The sequence below is a fragment of the Tachypleus tridentatus genome, chromosome 6 (assembly GCF_004210375.1).
Source record: "Tachypleus tridentatus isolate NWPU-2018 chromosome 6, ASM421037v1, whole genome shotgun sequence".
Classification (NCBI taxonomy): Eukaryota; Metazoa; Arthropoda; class Merostomata; order Xiphosura; family Limulidae; genus Tachypleus; species Tachypleus tridentatus.
The window spans coordinates 1,829,178-1,845,474 of NC_134830.1; the positions used below are offsets into that span (position 1 = coordinate 1,829,178).

At 34.9% G+C, this 16,297-nt stretch overlaps 1 pseudogene across 1 annotated transcript; it reads right to left on the reverse strand.

Moving 5' to 3' along the window:
- Positions 1–655: 655 nt before the first annotated feature.
- LOC143251824 (thyroxine 5'-deiodinase-like) lies at positions 656–13,431 on the reverse strand (annotated as a pseudogene). The gene is made up of 7 exons (XR_013028657.1): positions 13,294–13,431; positions 12,307–12,437; positions 7,453–7,634; positions 4,349–4,535; positions 3,846–3,955; positions 2,304–2,488; positions 656–1,569 (listed from the first exon to the last, which is right to left on the reverse strand). The product of XR_013028657.1 is annotated as a thyroxine 5'-deiodinase-like (transcript).
- Between the last annotated feature and the right edge of the window lie 2,866 nt (positions 13,432–16,297).

Sequence of the window (16,297 nt, forward strand, 5' to 3'; positions counted from 1 at the left end):
AAATTGGTTTTAGAAATTTATTACAATTCTTACTCAATATAAAAATATTGTTATACGTAGAACCAAAAAGACGAAAATAAATTTGAATGTACAACGTGGACGTAAAACTGTTACAAGTAATTTTTTGTCGTTTCTTTTAGCACAAAACTATAACATGGGCTGCCTTCACTGTTCCCACGTGAATCTAATGTCTAACTATTACTCACCTCACCAAGGACAGAAGTGAAATAAAATTGGAAGCTTCAGCAAGTGCACAAGTTTCCTCAACTGACCAAAGCAAACCAAGAAAATCATCGTGATAAAAGTGATATAAGTAAGTAGTTAAACAGATGTTGAAAGTTAATGAAGAACCCAAAGTTCCCAGCCATAGCAGAATACAAATATCTGTTTATGAAAGATTGAAACCAAAGTATCGACAACAGGAGTACACGAGATGTCAGATACGAATACCAGTTCTTTAGGAGAGTATTGAGAAGTATTACGTCACCATGGGAATGAACAGAAGACACTAGGAGGTGATTCAGAAACGTAAGTTGAATATGTAGCTGACATTAACCTTCTGGTGCTTTCACGAATCTCTGAAATAGGTTGTTAAACAAGAAAAATCTTGACTTAACACAAATCGTTTAATAATTATTAACAAAGAAGTCTCAAATTACATGTTTACAACCTTTATTAGTAGCTCCATTACAGTGAAATGAAATAAAACTATTGGGCTATGAATAAATATTTTCGAATTAATTAATTTGAATAAGAAGCAAAAAGGAAAATTTGAAAATCATTTTCTTTTAGTTTTCATATTCGAATTACTTCAAGCAGAGACACCTGGTGCCTGTAAAACTATCAGATGCTGATCGTGTGTTCAGTACACATTAGGACCAACTCTTCATAAGTATCACGCTCCACGTGCCTCAGCTTGTCATGAAATTATGTAAAGTTTCATAATTTAAAGATATAGTTCAAATGTTAGACTGAACGAATTACCTCAAAAGAATACCTTGGCCATGAAAAAAAGGTTATTTATGATTTAACATAATAAATATTACTTTAGAAGAAAACCACTAAAGTTACCTGAAGGACATAGAACAACTAGTGCACATTCAAGTCTATTCTGTGAAGTTAGATATGTTTAGAAGGTAAACTATTTCAGCTTATAGGTAAACAGATCCATAAATAAGAAAGGATTAACCCTACAAGAAGTTGGTAATGAACAAAACAACAGAATGGATACAGATGGAAGTCATCTTAATCTAAGCTTTCAATTTGGTGAACTCCTAACTGGAGATGAGTGGTAATGAAAACTTTAAATGTAACAACTGTATAATAATTTGTTTGTTTGTTTGTAAATTATCTTTTGAGTGAAGCACTAAGACAAATTTATAAAAATAACAAGTTGGTTAAAAATATTTAAAATGAAAGATTGTAGAACAATGAATCACTTTATAAACGTTACAATAACTTTAACATAGGCTTAACATAAATTTTAATAGAATGTAAATAGAACTTTATTATTATTTATTAATTAATTTCATTCCTGTACTTCTGCAACCATTCTTCAACTTCTTTCACCTGAAATGAAAGAAAAACAAACAATGTAACACATTTTGAAGAGAACTTTGTGTGACCATCACTGAATTTTATCTTTAAACAACCGATAAGATGTGATATTTTGATAACGACAAGACCTTTTGTTCTGACTGTCTCTCATAATTACGTCTTTTAAGGTTAGCAGTTGGAAGTTTTTTTAGAATACCTTGTAAAGAATTAGACACAAAATCAATATCATAAGCATGTCTAGCAAGTTCAGTGGAGTCTGAATGTACTGTTCTTAATAAAAGTTACAATGTATCTTAATGTTACTTCTACATAGGAAACATGTACTTATGCTTTACGGGGTTGATTCTCCATTATCAGTTTCTACAGCATAACTGAATGGTAGGTGGGGAACAGATATTGTGACCAAAACTAATCCATTTATACGTGATAAAATTTAGGTTGTTTCCTTACAAAGGGTTGTTTTTCGTTAGGCACGAACAACACGCCCCCCAGTGGCACAGCGGTATGTTAACGGACTCGCAACGCTAGAAATCGGGTTTCGATATCCCTGTTGGGCAGAGCACAGATAGCCCATTGTGTAACTGCGCTTAATTACACACAAAGCAAAAAATCGAAGTAACACAATGAGTTGCCTATACTATCCACTACAGGTTAGAAAAATCAAGGTTTTAGCGTTGTAAAAGGAAAGATGGATTAGTGTTATGTTTGTTAACAAAATTCGTAGCTGTTATAACAAAATCACTCACTTTGTAATCCATGGGACCAACCCTCCTTCGTAAACAATTCTTCCTTCTTTTATTATGTAGAGACGTTCAGGTAAGGCTGCGTAACTTTGTTGGCTTCGTTAGTCATTAAATCTACCAAAAGAGGGCAGGGCAGTTCTTCATTGTCCAATAGGAAGAGAGCTGCTTTAATTCTTTCTTCTATTGATCTGCAAGAAGAACAAGGATATCATGAGGTTGGATGTACCAGCTTTTATTTGTTCTTTTCACTGAGACAAATCATTAGTGTTCACACATTGTAAAGATAACCATTTCTAAGAAGTTCTTGTTTACTTGACTTTTCTACAGTATTTCATGTAGCCGATATTTTCAATAAAAAAAGTTATTTACCTATTACAGAAACAAATTAACATCTCTACTCTAACATAAGAAATATTGTCACCCAATACAAGATAAACTGTGTATATGGACTTACAAAATACCTTCCAAACTTCATCAGGAGGGGATACACGACCATACTTTTTAAAATAAATAGTTTAACTTAAACAATATTATTCTTTCTAGCATCTTAACATTTGAAGGATGACCTAGCACGACAGAACGTGGGAACAATAAAAGTAAACATACTGGGAATTTTCCAGTTTATCCGTTAAGATGAAACTCCGCCTTTTGAAAGTTGTCCAGTTTTAGGGATTTTATTCATTAATATGCAGCATATTAAGGTTCCAAAAGTTCAAGTCCATTAAAAACTAGATTTGGCATATAACTGAGTTAAGCAAAACAGAATAAGAATGTCCACCTACTATTTGACATATCCAATACCGACGAAGCCTTAACACGGAAACCAAAGATCATAATAGTCTCTCTTGGTGTTTGGGTATGATATGTCCGTACCCTGGAGGGTCAGGTTCTCTTTGACCTCTTCCTCCTACCCGTACTTATGTGGTCTTGCACATTCGAAATTTGTAATTATTTTATTCTTAGGTCAGAGTGGACTGAATATTATTCTGATCGTTTTCAGGGCATTGTGGTACATATATGGTTATTATTTCATTCTATTACCACAATGTCAAATTTGTTGGTTTCACTTTTTAATTGATTTTTATTATTTTTATTTATTTATATTACTTTTATTTTATTTTATTTTTTATGTTTAGGGCTAACTTCATGTATGAGGTATCTATCTAGTTCGCACAGTAATTCATTTTTCATCCACTTTTTATCGAAGTACGTTATTGCACAATGTAGGAGTATCTGGTACGGTTGGTATGTTCGAATATTTGTGTATGAATTGCACAAAGATGAAGCCACCAAAGGACCTGACATTTACTAAATCTTTGGGGCATCTTGCCGGTTTAACTTCTGCTAAGACAAAGGACTAGATACCACTGAGAGACCAGTTTCCTTTTATACCGAAGTTAAGGTACCTTACCATTCCCAATAGCTCAGAAAGACATTCCTTAATAACTCCATAACAACCAACATAAACTTTGAGAAGAACGTTAAAATTCGTTTGTATAAGATTAACGTTACTAATGGAGTGACAGTAAGTTTCTTGTAACTTACTTGTGAGTAGATATGTCAAAGTTACCATCAATATCTCCACTGTCAGTTGGATGAGCTTCAGCGATGTAAACTGTTACGAAATCGGCCACCTCTTGGAACTCATCAATTAGCTATTAAAATAATAAGTATTATTTTTGAGTTAATATGCATTTCTTTTAATCTATGGCTGTTGAAGGTCAAACTTGAAAGATAAAGAATCAAACACTAAGTTAAAATATTTATTACAATCTCAATATAGTTTTATCTTCTACTTAACTGTAAACGAGAATCCCAAAGAATTCAAAGTTATGTTTCAAGAATACCGTGCCATATGATGACCTAAGAATTTCTACATTGTTAGGGCTAAGAACAGAACTATACTTACATGTTTCTATGCTTACAGTTCAGGATTTGATTTAAAAACTATTAACACACCTTGATTTGTTTTATTTTACTTCATAATTATAAGTTAAACTTATGTTTATACGCTCCCTTGTCCTAATAATTATTTAAAGTTTCGTTACCTCGATGAACTCTTCCAAGGCGACCATAAACGGTGGTCAAGTACAACTGCCGAAGTTTACCACTAGAGGGCGGCCTGCTTTCATAAAATCAAGTAGAGAACACGACGACTGGTCTACTGCATTTATAAGTTTCGGGTTAGGTGCGGGTTCATGTAATGAAGCTGTTTTGAAAGCATCCTTTAAGGTTCTGTGAAGAAAAGAAAGATATACTTCGAATGTAGAAATACCATTTACATTGTCTTAAATACTAAGTGTATTAAGTAAACAAATCACGCATAAAAAATATGAAATGAGAACAGAATGGGTTGGAAAGCTCTTTCCACAAGCGATGGTCAACCAAAATTGGCGAAATACCGAAACGTTTTCTTAAAATTATCGAAATGTAAAAAAAATTTATCCATAAGTTTGTCAAATACGATGCAGGAAGCGACCGTCGTAAACGCTCGACAGGATTGTTTGTTTGTTGATGTTTTTTATTTCGCGCAAAGCTACTCGAGGGCTATCTGCGCTAGCCGTCCCTACTAAAGTAGTAAGAAAGTGTAAGAAAGAGAGAAGGCAGCTTGTCATCACCACCCACCGCCAACTCTTACCAACGAATAGTGGGATTGACCATCACATTATAACGCCCTCACAGCTGAGAAGATGAGCATGTTTAGTGCGACGGGGATTGAACCCGCGACCCTCAGATTTCGAGTCGCACGCCTTAAACCACCTGGCCATGCCGGGGCACAACGCTCGACAGACATAACAGTTCGCAATACTTGCCAGGTTAGCTGTTGTCATGAGAACAAAACATTTGAATCTTAAATTTCGTTCATTTAAGACAGAGTGACAAGTACAATTGTTTCTTGAAGTATTTTTACAAGTGGTTTTACTTGTATTGAATAGTGTGAAAAGCATGTAAACAAGGTTGATACGAATCTTCTCTAACACAGAATGAACATCTTGAAAAGTGAGAAAAATAAACACGTTTATAAGAATTTTGTTTTAATGTGGAACCTCCCGTTGGAAAAGGATTTTCTTCCAAAGGTAAAATAATTATATTCGATGTTCAAATATGCCGTTATTCTGTTAACGTCTAAGCACAGTACAACTAGTTAATTATTAAACACGTTTTATTTTGCTAAGTATAGTTATATTTGTAAGAGACTTACTGTTGTATGTTCAGTTTAGTGCCTACGTTTGAGGGTGTAGTTTTCATATATTCTTGACTGTGTATTGCACAAGTCTCGCCTGTTCTCAAAACGTGTAGAGAATTCTTAGAAGAATCAACGATATTTATTTACAAAAACACATTAGATAATTCTTGCAAAGTGAACATTGATGAAGGTTCTAGAGACTTACATGATTTGTATAAAAGTAACGAGCCCAGAGAAAATTATTATTGGACAGCAACAGTGATTAGAGAACATTAATGGAGAAAATATAGAATTTGAACAGGAACGTTTTTTAGATTTTGAACACTACAAACCGTTCAACTTCAGTGAATTACGTCGGACGTTAGAATTTCTACAAGAACATTAAATACCTTCATCATCACTTGTTGTGGGGCCGATCAAGAAACGGCAGATAGCTAGCTTAAGCGTAGTGTGACACTATTATTCAGAATTAATTTGTTCGTCTCGAGACTGGGGTGTAGATAAAATAAGTTAGTTCTAGACCGGATATAAGACTCAGGGGTTCGTGATGACGAGAAACCCACTTGTTGAGAAATTATATGCAAAAACGGCTCGTTTGGGCTGAGAAAACACTTTACGTAGAAGAGCGAACAACGTTTCGACCTTCTTCGGTCATCGTCAGGTTCACAAAGAAAGAGGTAACTGACCGGAAGCTGACCACATGTTTGAAAGGGGTTGTGTAACTGTGTGTCGAAATGTAGAGGGCGGTATTAGATGTTTGAATATATAATTTTATTTATTATATTAATATAGGTATAAAGGCGTTCCTTTATATTGGTTTATTTTGGGTTTAAGTTGTTGTATAAGTAAGGCTTCTTTAATTTTACGTTTGTTTATGTTTGTTTCTCTATTTAGTATTTGAGTGTTTTCTATGGATATGTTGTGTTTATTTGACTTGCAGTGTTCGAAAACGTGTGAAGGTGACTTTTTATGTTCTTTGAATCTGGTTTCCATTTTTCTACTTGTTTCTCCAATATAGAAGTCGTGGCAGTTATCACTTTATACCTATATTAATATAATAAATAAAATTATATATTCAAACATCTAATACCGCCCTCTACATTTCGACACACAGTTACACAACCCCTTTCAAACATGTGGTCAGCTTCCGGTCAGTTACCTCTTTCTTTGTGAACCTGACGATGACCGAAGAAGGTCGAAACGTTGTTCGCTCTTCTACGCAAAGTGTTTTCTCAGCCCAAACGAGCCGTTTTTGCATATAATTACTCAGGGGTTCGATTCCCCTCGGTGAGCTCAGCAGATAGCTCGATATGGCATTGCTAAAAGAAAACACACACACACACATAAGACTCAGTGTTGTTTTTACGTTTGTAAAATTCGTGTATATAAAGTATCTTTTCTGATAACTCTTAGTAATAACTGATATTATAAATTGTATTATTTTTTATGTTTGTACAGTAAAATATATTTTTTTTATTAAAAAAAAGAAAATTGTGTTTGTCAATCTTGTTGGCAAATAAGATTAATTTAATATATTAACATTTCATTCACCACTAACCTGGCCCGGCATGGCCAGGTGGGTTATGGTGTTCGACTCGTAATCTGAGGGTCGCGGGTTCAAATCTCCTTCGCAACAAACATGCTCGCCCTTTCAACCATGGGGGTGATATAATGTGACGATCAATCCCACTATTCGTTGGTAAAAGAATAACCCAACAGTTGGAGGTGAGTCGTGATGACTAGCTGCCTTCCCTCTAGTCTTACACTGCTAAATCAGGGACGGCTGGCGCAGATAGCCCTTGTGTAGCTTTGCGTGAAATTCAAAACAAACGAAACCAAAATTCCGCTTATTTGAGATAGTAATACGTTAAAATATGGAAATAATAAATCGGAGACTCGTAAGAAATAAATTATAATACGTAACATATTACGTATACGTCATACGAAAGATAATATGAAACTTGCATATGAAAATAGCTTCTCACACGGTTCGATGAAGTGGTATATTTGAAAATGCCTTCTTGAGAAATATCAGTCTTCTTATAAATAACCTTCGTATTGTTTGCCAACGTTTTCCTCAGGCTTGGAAACAGGAGCACCCCGACCTTAATAAGAGCCACTGTGGACACAAACAATAGCAAGCGAACCTGAAAATATACAATAAGTGCTTTATATCGTTGTGGCTTACACTGTGCTAATAGATAAATTAGTGATTTTAAAGAGAAGCTTGTCTTTGAGGGATTAACAGAAGAACAGCGATGATTTTATTGTGCACTCTAAACCTGGTCTATAAAGGATTCAGGGGAACAGCGACTATTTATTGTAACCTAAACCTGGTCTTTGAGGGATTACCAGCGATTGTACGTTGGAATATGGCAAAGTATAGAATTTAAAAAAACAACATCTCAAGAACATGACAAGTTTCAGATATGATTTATTCTAATCAAGGCCGTTAATATATTGGTTGTTTCGTCGAGGTGGCCTTACAGTTGTTAAGTGTTTGTTCAGTTGCTGTAAGTACTAACTGGTTGCCATTAACGTAGTGTGTAATTTAAATCTACAGCAGTGAAGAAAGTTTCAGATAGATATATTTTTTCGGACATCCAGATTTGTTCCGACAAAACTCTCACTTTAGATTTGTAAGTCTTGCGAAAGACTACGTATTATTAATTACAAGGTTTAATATATAGTAATAATAATTACAAGCTCACCTCTGTTCACAAGACACCACAAATATTTTATTTTCCCACGAAGAAGGGTTAACAGAGAACGTATAAAGACTATATCAACAAAATTGTTTAACTTTTTTTTGACAACTTTTCAAGGCGCTGTCGTAATAATCGATATTGTTTGGAAAGTTTAAGTATTTGGTAAAATGAAGAATGAAAACTTCAGTTAACTACAATCAAAACACTATTACTTTAGTTGCATTTTTACACGTGTTCTCATGAAGTGTACAAATAACACTCGCTTGCTTACTTTCACCCCATCTTTCTCTATTGAACAAACATGGGACCCGGCATGGCCTGGTGGTTAAGGCACTCAACTCGTAATCCGAAAGTCGCGGGTTCGAATCCCCGTCACACCAAACATGCTCGCCTTTTCAGCTGTGGGAGCGTTATAATGTGATGGTCAATACCACAATTCGTTGGTAAGAGAGTAGCCTAAAAGTTGGCGGTGGGTGGTGATGACGCTGCCTTCCCTTTAGTCTTACACTGCTGAACTAGGGACAGCTAGTGCAGATAGCCCTCATGTAGCTTTGCGCATAATTCAAATGCAAATAACCGAACAAACATAATACATACAGAAAATTGTAGTTGTGAAAAACGGATGGTATGAGTAGAGAAAGCACAATGTAGAGTAGCGAACAACGTTTCGACCTGACGATGACCGAAGAAGGTGGAAACGTTGTTCACTCCTCTAGATTGTGCTTTCTCTACCTACAACAGCTGTTTTTTACATATAAATAATTTTCTCTACAAGTGGGTTTTCTCGCATAATGGATAATACATGCAGATTTTTGGTATTGGCGAGAGAAAGATAGGCAGAGATTTTCAAAGCTCTTAAGAAATGAGAACTTACAGCGGTATCTTTTGTGACATACCAGTAAACTACTACAAACGTTAACAAAGGAAAAACAATAACAAAAAAAAAAAACACTCAGAACATCAAACACTTTGAAGCTAAACCTCGTCAGAAAGTCTGTGAGCTGAGCCTGTAAAGACACCGTAAGAAACAAAGCGAAACGAAGAAATTACCTCTAAAGTAGAAATACAAAACCCGGGACGAACAAGCGCACTAGGACTAAAACAAAGTAAGTAGGTGGCCTTAAATCAAATACTGAATTAGACTAAAGGAAAACAAACTCTTAACCCGTGATGTTGCTTTGTAATGAAACAACAAACAACTATCCACGGCAGGTAAAGACAATAACACCAGAAAAGAACGTAAAGCTCGAAGGAAAATTATTAAATTCCACTGAAAACATGAAGACGATTTGGAAGATACTTCTAATACTGCGGTAACGAAGCAGGTATAACTACAACAGAAACCACTGAATAGAACACTCACGATGGATTTCAACTGGCCACATCAAAATGCAAAAGACAAACCTCAACACAAAGAGATAAAACACAGAATAATAATTAAAAATTATACCATCTCAACACTATCATAATGGTAGGAATTCCAGAAACGTATAATCAACTGGCAGCAGAGATCAAGCGCTGTAAACCGATGTGTCTTCGATCTCACCCGCCATAAAAATACAATCTATAGAAAAAAAAAATGTGACCAAAGTCAAATAGGAAGGAAATATAATTAAACCATCGGGTACCAAACAAAATTAGGAAAATAAAATAGTTATCGATAATCACTGTTAAATAATCACGGAGTGACTTCAAACAGCAGCCAATACCAAAACAACAACATAAATAATGCATGGAAACCGCACAAACAACTAATAACATTAATCAAGCCTAGACGTCAATTAAGAAGAGAATTCATGGAGACAAGAGAACTAAAACACAAATAAATAAAATAAGAAACCTAATCAGAGCAGAAGTAAAATTATTAAAAATGGGATAATTAATGAAAAAAAACAGATCCGAAACAATTTTGGACAAACCTTAAAAGACTCACAAACATAACAACAAGAAAATACAAAACACAATTATACCTCAGCAACAAAGAAAGAGCAGAAGTATTCAAACAACAACATGAAAACAAGTTTAAAACACACAAAGACCCAGACCAGCGGTCTAGGGAAAATTCTTGGGAGAATAATCAGTAATAGACTCTCCACATTCTTGAAGATAACATCAAAATTACCAGAAGAACAAAATGGATTCAGAAAATTCAGACAAACAACAGATCATTTAGTTAGATTAACCGAAGAAATTGTTAATCGTTTTAATAAACAGAAATGCACTGTCGCTTGCTTTCTCGATATTGAGAAGGTTTTCGACACATAACGGTCTCCTGTTCCGAATGCAAGATGTGTGACTACCACGGGGAATTATTCGCTGGCTGTCAAACTTTCTGGAAGACAGAATATGTACAGCTAATGTTGAAGGCACCTTTTCAGAGTGTTTTATTCCAGAAATTGGTGCCCCTCAAGGATTAGTGGTTAGCCCTGTCCTATTCATCATGTACGTGAATAATATGCCTCAAAAAGATCCAAATAATGGATCTGACAGTCGCTGACGATGTGGCAGTCTGGAAAATGCACTAACACCAACAATAGCAGCCACAAATATACAACCACAGTTAAATAGAATAAACGAATATTGTCAAAAATATAGAATCAAAATAAACATAATAGTAGCATTCACACAGTTAACTAGACACAAAAAAGCACAACCAGAGATCTATATGAATGGAGCACTCCTTCAGACTGCTACATCTGCGAAATGTTTAGGACTAACATTTGACTCTAAGCTAACATGGGTAAACCACACAATATTAAAACAAAAATTTGCGAAGAACAAACTATGCCAGAAGTTTAACTGGTAGTAACAGTGAAGCAACACCTGAAAACATCCTACAAATATACAAAACATATATAAGACCAGTAATTGACTATACAGCCCCTGCATGGATAAATATTTGTAAAAAACTAGTACAAGCCAAACAACAAACAATACAAAATACACTACTCACAACAACTTTTAAAGTATGCAGAATTACATCAGAATTCATGCATAAATACGCACACGTAGCAACAATAGCAGATAGACTCCTACATAGTACAACAAATTACTTTGACAAAAATTGGAGAAAAAATGAACTAGTAAGCGAACTAGACAGGTATTGTTTACATGATGAGGATAGACCTAAACACCTTTCCCCAGTAAATATATATTTTCGAAATAAAACAAAAAGGCCACCTATAAACTCGACTCCACATTAGTTTAGGGATTAGCTAATAAACATTGAAAGGGATTTATGTGAATGTTTTATAGTTGATACCCATCCAATGATCGTGCAAATAATTATGGAACTATAAAGAGAAATTATTTATTTGCACCAAGTGTGTGTGTAGAATGGACATACGAAACCTGACCGTCCCGGGGATATCAACATTAATACCCAAAAAAACCATGAGAGAATTACATACAGAGGTAAATGACTTATTTGCACAAACTACGAAACTCTAACATTATGATCAATAATAATAGTGTAGTTTAATTTGTATTTCACACTGTTCGAATCATTTCCTAAATTGTAAAGAAGGCGCTAGTCATTAGGTTACGCTCTCTTCCAGCCTATCTTTTAAAACAATAAAACTACATTACGAAACGCCTGTAATAATAGATATGTCTAAATATTTATTATTATGGTAATGAATCGGTGCATTTAACGTGAGCTTTATATTATAGGTTACATGTTCACTTATTTTCAACATATAATACGGTTCGTTTGTTTGGTTTGTTTTGAATTTCACGCAAAGCTAGACGAGGGCTATCTGCGCTAACTGTCCTAATTTAGCAGTATAAGACTGGAGGGGAGGCAGCTAGTCATCACCATCCACTGCAAGCTTTTGGGCTACTCTTTTACCAACAAATAGTGGGATTGACCGTCACTTTATAACGTCCTTACGATTGAAAGGGCGAACATGTTTGGTGTGATGTGGATTCGAAGCCGCGACCCTCAGATTACGAGTCGAGTGCCTTAACTGGTCATGCCGGGCCTACGGTTCGTTAATCACTTCTTATGTATCACGAAAAAGCTTCACTTATACAAAATACATTCGTTATCAATACACCCGTTTAAACATCGACCAAAAGACATTTTGATATATACAGCGCAATCACTTACCGCTGCTATTGCCAACTTTACTATTCTGAGGTTTCCTAATCTTCCTCCAGGGCGTTTGAATTTAACAGAAAGAAATTCCAAGCCTCCCATTTTGTCCCATAAAATAAACTTTTCTTAAACGAGTTTCCTTGCTAAGAAATCAAAGTAAATAGAAACTCTAGAATTTATAAAATCACTTCAGTTTACAAATCAAACCGGTTGGAATAAAAATTAATTTAAAAACTAGAGATGACCAAACACTACTGAGTCAATGAAAAATACACAATCACAGAGAAAAAAAGATTAAAATATATTTTAGTTTTAACAAAAATAAAAAAAAACAATTTTAATTAAATCTACTGTATAGTACTTGAAGATTCAAATAAGTAGTGAAAGCTAACTACTACGACTATCAAAAATCGACGACAGGTTCTCCGTAAGCCTTTTTGGTTAAATATTCTTCAGGCCCCGAAAGGGTATGGAAAATAATCAGGGACTATCAGAAACCTCTGCTTCTCTTCACCCTACTTCGTGCCCACTTGATAAACAAACTGCATTAAAAAGTCTCCAACTCGTAAATAGATGTGTTTCTTCAAATTGCCAGGAAAAACCGAGTATTACATGCGAACCGAGAGCAAAGTTCACAATTCAAAGTTATAGAAGATAAGATGAGAACTACTAGTATGCCAAGGTGATGGCTAGATTTGAATGTTTTAATACGTTCCCTGATGTTTGGTATGATTCTTACTTTATATAAATAGTCAGTGAATTATACTTTGGAAACCGAAATATTGTTACTTGGTTTGTTGGATCGAATGTATGAAGTAATGACTGTTATCAGATTGGAAATATATTATGTCTATAAGGAATTAAACCACCAGTTTTAAAACTTACCACAAAATACAGTAACGATCTACTACTCTATAACAACACGCTTCCTAGCACTAATAAAAGTCTATGGAAACATACTCATTGTATTACTTATAAGATAACATGTTAAAACCTTACCCTATTTAGACAGACACACGCTGTTCTCGTTTCAAAACCTTGTCTGTGGGCGTGCAATACAGATTACCATACTAGTAGCAGACTCTGTTCACGTGATTTGTGTCGTCAAGGTTACACAAGAAATCGTGAAAATATTTATAATATTTTATAATTGTGTTGCTAAACCGACTCTAAATTATTTTGTGCTTTGTAATTTTTAAAACATTTAACTTATTGTTTCTTAAGTTTATAACCCATTTATACTTGTTTTCGTGAACAAAGATAAAACACTCGTGATATATAATACAAAGTCCTCCGCTGGGGCAGAAGTAAGTCGATGAGTCTCTAGCACTTAAATTACGGGTCCGATTCCACTTGGGGAAACCAAACAGTTAGCCGGATGTGGTTTTGATATATAAAAACACACACATAGAGCAAAATATTTCATGTTAGAAAAAGCTTCGTGACACAATAGTCTGTGAAAACAAGCCTGAGGTTGTTACTAAACACCTTCAGTTTATTTAATCTTATTGTCTCACAGCTGTGTTGTTTTAGACATAGAAATACGCAATAATATTTTGAATTATTTATGGACGGAATTAACTCTATTATAAAATAGGTGGTAGAAGTAAACCACCAATTCGCTAAATCTCAATAGCCGTTTCGCCACATATGAAGAATGGCGACCGTGTTGGACACCGTGGCTGTAAACATTATAAATCTAAATTTCAAGGGAAAACCAAATAATCCAGTCGTCGTACGAGAGCTTTGGGTGTATTATATTACAACAGCTTTTTACAAATCATATAAAATCAATAAGTCACTTGGCAACCACAGTCGATATACTCATGGTCGGACGGTATGTACAACAACTACTTTTAACAGTGTTTTATTTTTGTTGTTGTTCATGATGATGCAACTAAAAAATTGAGCAAATTGAGGTTATGGTGAAAAGAAATAGTTAAATAATCACATCCCAAATATGTGCTTAGATCGAGAAGTTAAAAATTAATACGGGTATACCCTTGTACTTAAAAACATTGGTAAAACAAAGAGGTGTGTATTTAACAGGGATACCATGACCATCTAGAGAAAAACTTACAACAAATCGTATGTCATCTGTGACAAGCAAACAGTGGCGTCTGGTAATAGGTAAAAACAGTCTACTGGTCTGAGACAACAGTGTGAATCTGTGAAAAAAGATGGTTTACGATAAACAGTCTACTGATTTCAGACAACAGTGTGAAGTTATGGAGAAAACTGTTAACGGTAAACAGTCTTCTGATTTTAGACATTTGTGTGAATCTGTGAATAAAACGATTAACGGTAAACAGTTACTGGTCTCAGACAACAGTGTGAATCTGAGAAAAAAAGATGCTTCACGATAAACAGTCTACTGATTTCAGGCAACAGTGTAAAGTTATGGAGAAAAGTGTTAACGGTAAACAGTCTACTGGTCTGAGACAACAGTGTGAATCTGTGAAAAAAGATGCTTCACGATAAACAGTCTACTGATTTCAGACAACAGTGTGAAGTTATGGAGAAAACTGTTAACGGTAAACAGTCTTCTGATTTTAGACATTTGTGTGAATCTGTGAATAAAACGATTAACGGTAAACAGTTACTGGTCTCAGACAACAGTGTGAATCTGAGAAAAAAAGATGCTTCACGATAAACAGTCTACTGATTTCAGGCAACAGTGTAAAGTTATGGAGAAAAGTGTTAACGGTAAACAGTCTACTGGTCTGAGACAACAGTGTGAATCTGTGAAAAAAGATGCTTCACGATAAACAGTCTACTGATTTCAGGCAACAGTGTGAAGTTATGGAGAAAACTGTTAACGGTAAACAGTCTACTGGTTTCAGACATTTGTGTGAATCTGTGAATAAAACGGTTAACGGTAAACAGTCTACTAGTTTGAGACAACAGTGTGGCACATTGTAAAAACAACTCAGGACACTTTGTAATCAGTTTGTTCCTACGGCATAATGTTAGAACAGCGCATACCTCAAACAACTAGGGAATAAAACGTGTACTCACATATCACTGTTACCCTCATACGTTGTTGTAAAGTTAAATTTGTTCAAAAACACATACTTGAAGTATGTATGATATAATATATATATTGTAACATTATTTTATGTCAGAAGTTGTTAAGCCACATTTTTATTTGAATGTTTGTTTTCTAAAGCGAACGTGTTATTAAGTTATAATAATATATATGTACAAACGGCTGGTATGGATAGAGAAAGCCACATTTAGAGGAGCGAACAACGTTCGGACCACTAAAGCCTGCTAGATAGCTTTAGAACTCTATATCCGAGACCCTAATCCATAAATAGACATTCCCAGCAATCAATTAGCAACCCTGATAGAATTCAACACGATGAAGAAAAACTTCATGTTCAGCAACCACAACTATATACAAACAAATGGCCTACGCATGGGCAACCCAGTATCACCAGTTTTAGCCAATATTTTTATGACACAAGTTGAAACACAAGCAATTAACACAGCATTACATCCACCACTATACTGGTACAGATATGTAGATGACACGGTTGCGGGATTCACATCTACAGAACACATATTTAATTTTTTTCAATCACATTAACTCTATACATCCCAACATTAACTTCACATGTGAACAGGAAAAATGCAATCAAATATCATTTCTTAGCCTCAAAATTACAAGAACTGACACACAATTCAAAACAGAAATCCACCGAAAAATCACCCGTACTGGACAATACATTCCTTGGGACTCAGCACATGAAACAAAACAAAAACTCAACATACTAAGAAACCAAATAAACAAAGACATAAAACTATGCTCACCAGCAGGTGCGTAGATTTTTTACGCCCGTTGGGGAGGATGATTTTTGCAACCACTTACGTGGACTGTTCAATTTACAAATTGGTAATCTCTGATTACGTGAACCTGAAAGCTGTAAACATGCAGTCACAGAGTTATCTTGTTGCCACGATACTTCAAGGTTTCCATGTAGGTTTGTATAAGTGAGGT